Raw genomic sequence first — 9,047 nt, 5'->3', positions numbered from 1 at the left:
CATTTTTCTTCAGCTAGGAATTATATTACCGTTCACATAATTTATGTATAAAAATCCAGCCTTAACTGTCATATTCAATTGTAGTTTGATTTGTTCCTTCAGATATCAAGGAATTCACCATAAAAAAATAAGACATAAATAAATATATACAGGGAAAAATTAATTAATCATGAACAAATAAGCAATTAAACAAATTTAAATCATCTAAATGGGAAAATGGAAAATAAAAAAGATGAAATAAAGAAATTCATTTACTCATAAACAAATAACAGAGCATAAAAATAAAAGATAAAACAAGAAATTTAAGAAATGTGGAGAGCATAATAAACAATTAATCAAGAATGGAATGGGATGTTTATTTTCCTTTTTAACTTTTATTTTATTCGATTTCAACAACCTTAATTGTTGTACAAATTGAGAAGGGCATTTAAATTATCCTACTCTAGTGTTTTGATTGAATTTTTACGAAGGTATCTCACAAAGACTAAATGCACACAAAAGTTTCAGCACCACATCACAGCCGTATTGTGCATTTTAAAAAACATCAGGCATTTCATTTTTTGGTTAAAAAACCCTGAAAAGCTGGAGCACACAAAGGCATTTTAATGTTGAAAGGCTTTGCAGGCTTTGGGTTTCTAGGGTTGAATAATATAATAACATCCCCTATTTAAAAACATTTTGTATGGTTCTATTTCTGGCTGTGGTAGATAAAGTTATGGACACCAAAAGAAATAGTATTCCACTTGAATTTTGGAGAACCAAATGCATTAGAGGATTTACATAGTATTTTTAACTATGCACAGAACATATTAGAAAAAGTACCCCTCTTTCATTCATGTATCTAGCTAGCATTATCCTTCATAAGATTTTATATACTATGGGACAACTGAAGGTCACATGACCTTCCAAGCTGTCAATCAAGTAATCTATCTCACTCTTCTTGATGTAATATCTAAACAAAAACTTCCTAAAGAGCTTAATAATTAGTAAAAAAAAAACTGGAGAAGGATATAAGCATTATGCAGGGTGATGAAACATCTTATGGGTCATTGACACAATGAAGGAAACTACTAGAGGATGGGTGGCATTATTCAAGGTTTAACATTAAGATGAGAAAAAAACAATAACATAAAGAAAAGAAAACAAGGTTGTTGTACCTTGTGTGCAGTAGATATGACTTTGTAATACCCTCTATACATTTACAGTAATAACTGTAGCACAAAAATAATTTTCTAACTTTGAAAAGTATGTAAAAAAGAAAAAAATAAGAACTTTTTTAGCCTGAAATGGGCAAAAATTGTACTCTTTCTTACAAATAAAACAAAAAGTGTGTAGGTGTTGTTGTATATTTTGACATAGAAAAAGTATGTTTTTTGTAATAAATGCTGAAATAAAATGTTTGGACAAAAATTATACTTTATTAAGTACAAAAAAAATAAACAATAGCTAGGTTTTTTTTTGTACTTTTAATAGTTTTTGTGGGGTTTTAAATATTAATCAAATGTGTTAACAAAGAAGCTTTTGTTTGATTTCAACTGAAACTTTGTTTAAAATATTTTTAATGACATCTCTAATATTTAAAAGCTTTGGTTTAATATTATTGCAAATGCACAAAAATTAACTATGAAACTTTAATGTGCTGTTGGGTATATATACAAAAAACCAAATGTTTAACAATGTCGCAAGACCATCAAAATGGTAAAAACAAACATCTTCTAAGTAGATAACCATAACCATCCATAAACATTTAGCTATAGGCCTAGTCCTACGGTTCATTGTTCAAAATGTATACTTCATTAACATCAGCAACAATGGTAGTTTCATCTTCGAGATAAAATGACTTTGTATATCTAGCGCCAAGCACAGACTCTTGTTAGACTACTCATGCACTTGAAAGATAAATTACCAATGATTTACTACTTAGGCGAGAAGACTTAAAGAGTGTTGCAAGTGGTGGTTGCACAAGTTATGAATACATACAATAGACAGCATCAAAAAGCTATTTCATATCTTCGCAACATAGCCACATGCCAGGCCTTGTTGGCCTCAAGTTGTTGAGACCGGTCAGCACAAAAGGCCTTTCAAAGCACTCGGATGAATCCATCAATTCTATGGGAAGCCAAGTGCTTTTGGTCAATTGTTTCCTAGCTAGCAAGTGCAGACTATGATAATCCCATTGCATTATGGAAGGTATCTGTAGTGTGTTTGAGTGCCTCTCTTAATAAAACAACTTGTATGAATAATAACACTGCCAAGAACTAATATTTCACATTATTAAATGGTGGTAAGTCAACTGCTGAAATAACATATTTGTTTAGAACTAGACTTAAACACTTTCAACATACAACCACAGTCAAAATGACTGGGAAATGTTTTTTACATTCTCTTTGCTATAGTTTATATATCATCAAAATTAAATGATACATTTTAGAACAATTAATACTAAGATATTTAACCTCTGGCTTGGGAAGTTTCACTTCTAGGCTTAAAGAAATACTTTGGTGTGGATGTTAACAGTCAAATAGTAATTGAAGTATTTTGTATCTGCCAGATAACAGTGGTTCTTAGCTTAATTACAATCACAAATTTGTTTAAAGTAAGGCTAAAAAAGTTCATCCGGGAAGAGACATATGAAAGTGGTGGCTCATGCACTTGTTGTACTTCCTTATCCTTCACATTTAGAACTCTATTGTAAATGCTTTAAAAAGGAAGCAGAAGCCCAGGCAAGCGTTAAACATAACATTAAGTTTTAATGGTAATTCTAAATTATTATTATGATGTACACAATAGTGAAAACACAACAGAGTACCATCATATTATATTGATGTATGCTGGAGGTTAGTATTTAAACATTAATAACTAATTGCCTATTAAATTACAAGATATGAAACTAAATATATTGTTATATAACAAAGGTGCATATAGACACAGCAAATAAGTAGCTACTATACAAAAATAGTAAAAAAAATAAAATAAATAAAAGAAAAATGAAAGCATGAAATTGACTCGGATGGATTTCTCTTAATAGGTTTCCCGTAAATAAGTCTACCTTTACACTGTTCATGAATATTTTTAAATATCGGCAAAGAAAGAGGATCACAATCTATTCAAAACCCGATGTCATGGCCTGGTAAGTGGAAGGTAAAAGGATAACAGTAGAGAAATGTGGATGAATGGAAGCTAGTAGGGAATATGCGAAAGTTAAATGAAAAATGAAAGTGGAGGACATGGGCCATGAAGTGTGAAGACGATAGGTATGGTCAGATAAGGAAACACATTGAAGGAGTATATATCTTGAAAAAGAGATAAAAATACATTAAACGAAGATGGTTAATATTTGGGAGGATAATTTGTCGTTTTAAAAAAACAGATCCAAACCAGCGTACATGGGTTGTAAAGACTGTTTACAGGATAGTAAACGTAAAAGCTGTTTAGATCAGAAGTAGAGTGGTCCATTTATTGCAACTCAGATGGGAAATCCCGAGAGTGTAATGACAATTGTGCAGAGATGATCAAAGTGAGTGGAGAAGAGGGAATTAATGTTTATCATCAATGTGAAAGAAAATTATAAATATGCCGGCTCATATTTCTTGGAATAGAAGAAGGCAGTTTACATCACAACTATAAACAAGCCCTAAATGAATAAATGCTTGAACTTAAAATGATTTCAATAAAAAGCCATGCAAGAAATACATCTGAAAATCATTCTAAAGAGAATGGAGAAGAAAACTTAGAAGAGGAAAACCAATAAGGGGTTGGGAGGGGGAATCCAGTATTATCATATGAACTTACAGTACACTATTGTTAACTGTGTGGGATCTTGTAACAACTAAATGCTATACGAAAGATATTTACAAACAAATACTTCCCCCTCCCCTTCTCAGCGGAAATCAAAAAATCTCTAACAAGTGTGAAATTAAGGGCAAAGTTCAAATCAAAAAGAAGACAATATGTTTTTTTTTTTTGGTTTTTTTTAAATTATTATTATTATTTTATCATTAGAGCTGGTATTTCTCTATACCAAAGTTTCTAACAAGTGTGAAAACATTTTAGAAAAACACTGCTAAATATATGGTGCAACCATCCCCCTGGATTCCACACTAGGAAAAGAAGTATTCCCTAACACCCCCTCCCTCCAGACAAAAGGTCCTTAATTGGCACATTTTGTGCCATATCCACCATCTCCCCCAGAAAAATCCTGAATCCGACCCTGTGTGAGCATTCACTTTCATTTTCACATGTGCCCACTCAAGTGTTCATACACATGTAGGCATTGTTGCATAATGTTACATAGCCTTGCTATACAGCATCACATGTGTAATATATAGGTTGATGTCACCATGTTACTTCAATTTATTCAAGTTTATACAAATCATTTTCTTTTGAATTAATATTATACACAAATTATTTGTTACTTTTTGCACATCACTTCATTAGAAAAGAAGTACTTGAGAACATTAACAAAGTAATTTCAAATATTTCAACCAGGAAAATGTATTTTATAGAATCAATAAAAAAAATGAATGTAGATATATAGATGGAAAATATAAATATTTATAATGAAAAGTCATGGTAACCTTCAGGAGTTGATGTTTAGGAAAATATACAGGCAACATATCAAATTATTATTGTCTCCTTTGACACTAATCATATAAAATTGAATAATTTATATATGAAATATTGATATCTTTTTGGAAGTCAACTATGCAATGAATTGAGGGAAATTGACATCACTTCTAATAAATAAATATTAATAGGAAGGGGAAAGAAGTGGGCAGGGAATCAAGATGTATTAAATCATTAAGAATTATGATTATTATTATCAATAATCAATATCAGTAATCATTGTTTATTTGCAGCAACATATTTAATTTGTAAATATACTTTCTACATCGCAATCAGTAACTTTGGAAAAATATTGAAAAAATCTATTTAATATAATAAAAACTATCAACAATATATATAAATAACCACAACAAATGTTACATTTTTTTAAAACTTAACATTGAAAAAAAATAATTATATAGGCCTAGCATAATTTTAAAAACTACATCTAAATAAAAATCTATTTATTAATATTACTACATATCTATTTTAACATCTGAAATCTGAATCTGATTAAATTCAACACTGATTGTTTTTATTTTCAACCTACTCCCACCAAATGTAATTTTGGAATAAAAAATAATTAAACTGATCCTTTCCAAAAAATCCAAACTCCAGCCCCTCCCACATTAATGGGAATGTTCCTTTGTAGATATTTACAGCTGCTGCCTGTAAGATCATGTTAGAACAAACAGAACATGCTTATTATTTGTAAGGCATATTGTGATTGGAATGGAAAAGTAGAATCACGTACTAAATTAGACATCTATTAAGTATTAGGTGGTGTCTTGTTAAAGGATTCAACAATTTGCTTTGTTGTGTTAAGGTAATCTAAACTGTAATGAACCACTACACTAGGGCTTATTGACTAAGACTTTGACAACAGTAAAGGTCTAAACTGCTTAACACAATAATGTAAACTGACAGTTTGCTTTAAAGTAACTTTCAAGAAAAGAAAAAAGCGAAAAAAAAGAAGAAAAAAGTAAAAGTTTTGAATAAAGGTGAATTTACCTATCTAACATGATGATAATTATTTATATGATGATGAAGGTTGTGGTGACGGTGATGATAATTACGATATGATAAATCATGATGGAGATAATGGTGATGAAAAATATGATGATGATGATAGAGATGATGATAATGATAGAGATGATTATGTACAGTAGATGATTATAAGATGATGATGGTAACAGTGGTGGTGCCAGCGGGGCAGGGGGGATTTTCCCTGTCGGACAGGACTGGGAACCCTAAAAGAAAGTTTTTATTCCAGGCCGTTGACCATGGCTTCGTCGGCCCCTTGGCTCGGACCCCTTGATTGGACATGCCGGACCCCTTCTCGGCAAATTTTTGGCGCCGCTGCTAGATGGTAATGATGAAAATAATAATGACAATAATGTTGGTAGTGATAATGATGGTGAAGATTACAAAGATTTGAAAGATTATGACGAGAATGAATATGCAGATGATTATAAAGATAATGATGAAGGTGAAAATTACCATGACATGATGATAATGATAATAATGATGGTGGTAGTACTGATGGTAGTGGTGGTGGTAATATGTTAATAGTGGTGATAATAATGGAGGTAATGATAAACAATGATCATGATTTTGATGGTGAGGATTTTGACATTGACAACGATGATTAGAATAACAGTGATGATGACGACGATGATGACAATTGCCTTTAACATTGCAACCACTGACATCCCTTCCTGAACGATTTAAACCCCTTATCTTTCCCCATCTCATGCTCTCTTGTATGAAGGGCAAGAAGTAGCAATCTTAAGTACGTTGGGCATTCTTAAGTAACTACATCTTGGCTGTGTTAACATTGTTTACCTTGCGTTAGGCCGTCGTTCTCATGGAAAGCCAGCATATGGACAGCATTTAATCTGCACTTAACCGACAGTAGGAGACGGCAATAAAAGCAGGTTGTTGAGTGGCCAGGCTTTTAACTGTACAGAGATCAAATGCTTCGTACATATGATAACGTTCAACCCATTAATAGTGGTAATGTAGATATTTCAAAGTATGTTTTCAAGTGTCGTTTTAAAAAGAGATACGTTCACACACGTGGCTAAAATATGCACGTGTGTACGGATATTTATACATTCACACACATGGTTGTTATACTGTACATGTGTGTGGGTTAAAATGAATCACTTATGTATCGTTTAATTACAATGCAATAAAATGTATGTATTGCACCATAATGTTATGTACTATTGATTTAAAAGGATTAACTGAAGGTAGAATTAACAAGGAACCTTCAACAAAAATGTAATAAAAAAAACTTTTTGAAAGCAAAAATGCTGTCTCTACTGACATTGATTTCTTTCAAAGGAATGATAAAAATTGAGGATGTTTAAAAACTAGGAAATTAGTTGTATTTGAATTCCAGAAAAAAAGTAATTATTGAATTTAATAGTTTCAGTAAAGATTAAGTAAAGTGTAAATTTACAAGTTTCAGTAAACAATTTTACTTTATTTCAAAAGCATAACTATGTATATTAATTTCTTGTATAATCAACTGAACGAAATAATCCAGCCTGTGTAACTCTACAATGTTATCTGCTGGATATTGTTGGGGTACATATCCTGTCCTAAACCCCTATTATTCTTTCTCTGTCTCCTGTTCTAATTCCCATTCCTCTCTCTACCCCTTATTTTATCCCCTTAACCTAAAGGGAAAAAATGTTCCATAATTAAAAAATCCTCTTAAGTGTATACGACAAATAAGAGCAACAAGGATGCAAAAATCAGATCAAATATGACAAAATTAGAATCGTATCTAGGGATCTATATTTGGAATTTAAAATTGAGGTGATTTGTGTGGAAGTTTACAGGCATTTTGAGAGGTCATCTACAGAGTGTAATTTTAAATTTCAAACCTGGTGTTATTTATACCATGACAATTTCAACGTATTGGTCTTGGCATCGCCGTGCAGGCAGGAAGGATGGTCGTCAGAAAGGGCGGAACCAAAGGCTTCTAGTAATTATAGCGGGCTTAATGAGGCGTGCAAATGAACTTTATGCAAAGGTAGCAACGTGTAAATTTAATTTATATTATATTATGAAGAAAAAAATTTATGGAATGTGAAACAAATCCATTTAGAAAATATAATCTCAATTAAGTCAATTGTCTTACAGTACTTTTATGTCTGTCAACTATTATTTATATACATATAAAGGAGATAAAAATTTAATAGTGGTAGGAATGAAATATTAAATAACTAACAAAATTTATAGAATAATATATATAAATATTTATATGGATAGCACACAAATATATATACAAAACAATTTATATGGATAGTATAAAAGTTAATCTTAGGCAGTTCAATGACTCAATTACTTGATTAAATTCTTATATTTCTTTTTACATTCACATAAAAAATGTAATTGTGATCCATGTACTCCCTACACTAAAAAGACAACTTTTACTAGAGTATCACGACACATTTCAAATGTAATTAACCTATGTGCCTAACCTCAATAAAAGATAATGCCATACACAATAGATTAATAATCTATTGAATTAACTTAATAAAATAATAACATGATAAAATTAATATTAATCAAAAGTAATGAAAGTCTACATGAAAGGTCACAAAGGTTGATCAAACTTTGCAGATGATGCGTATGAGCATGATCATATAGAGGGCGACTGTAAGATGTGACTGATAAATATGCTTCCTATGTTAGACACCAGACATGAGTTTCACGCTGAGTAAATAAGCACAGGCTAAATCTAGGACTATCGCCAAATCTAGGTTAAACACTGTCAAAGCTGTACTTACAAAAAGAATAAAGCTATGGTCCCTAAGGGTAGACACATGCTGGGTGGGTATAGCTCAGATGTTTTGTAGCTAGTCTAGCTCAAGTGATTTCCAGGGCAGGAAAATGTTATAAGCAGAAGAGAAATTCGGTCTGTGAACTGCACTAAAGAATTATTAGTTTATAAACAGTTTTTAATGTTTTTAATTAAAATAATATTTATATCACATCAAATATTATTTAAATAATCAAGAAAAAATTTATTTCAGGTATCGAAATCTTAATAAATAACAATAAGGTTAAACTTACAAAACTATGCAAAAAGTTCTGCCAATACAACATTTAATGTGCCTTATTATAATTAAATAATTTATAAATACTGGAGTTCTATATCAACTTTCACTTTCTTCAGAAACAGGTCGGGTGAAAGGAAAAAAGGAAATCCAGGGAGGCGGGGAGGGGAAGTAAATTTTTAACATTAGAACTATCAAATTATGTCACTGTAAAACCAAAACCAACGAATAGAATTTCATAGTTTCATATGATGGCCTTAATTAAAGCCTAGAAGTTTCATTTCCTGTATACTAAAAACTCACAAATATCATACATGATTTGCTATTTTCATTTTTGCCTGTTGGTCACATTAGTTTTAGTTTGTT

The sequence above is a fragment of the Anneissia japonica genome, unplaced genomic scaffold (assembly GCF_011630105.1).
Source record: "Anneissia japonica isolate Jap-2015-1 unplaced genomic scaffold, ASM1163010v1 scaffold673_len1821605_cov196, whole genome shotgun sequence".
In the NCBI taxonomy this organism is placed as follows: Eukaryota; Metazoa; Echinodermata; class Crinoidea; order Comatulida; family Comatulidae; genus Anneissia; species Anneissia japonica.
This window is presented reverse-complemented; position numbering follows the sequence as displayed.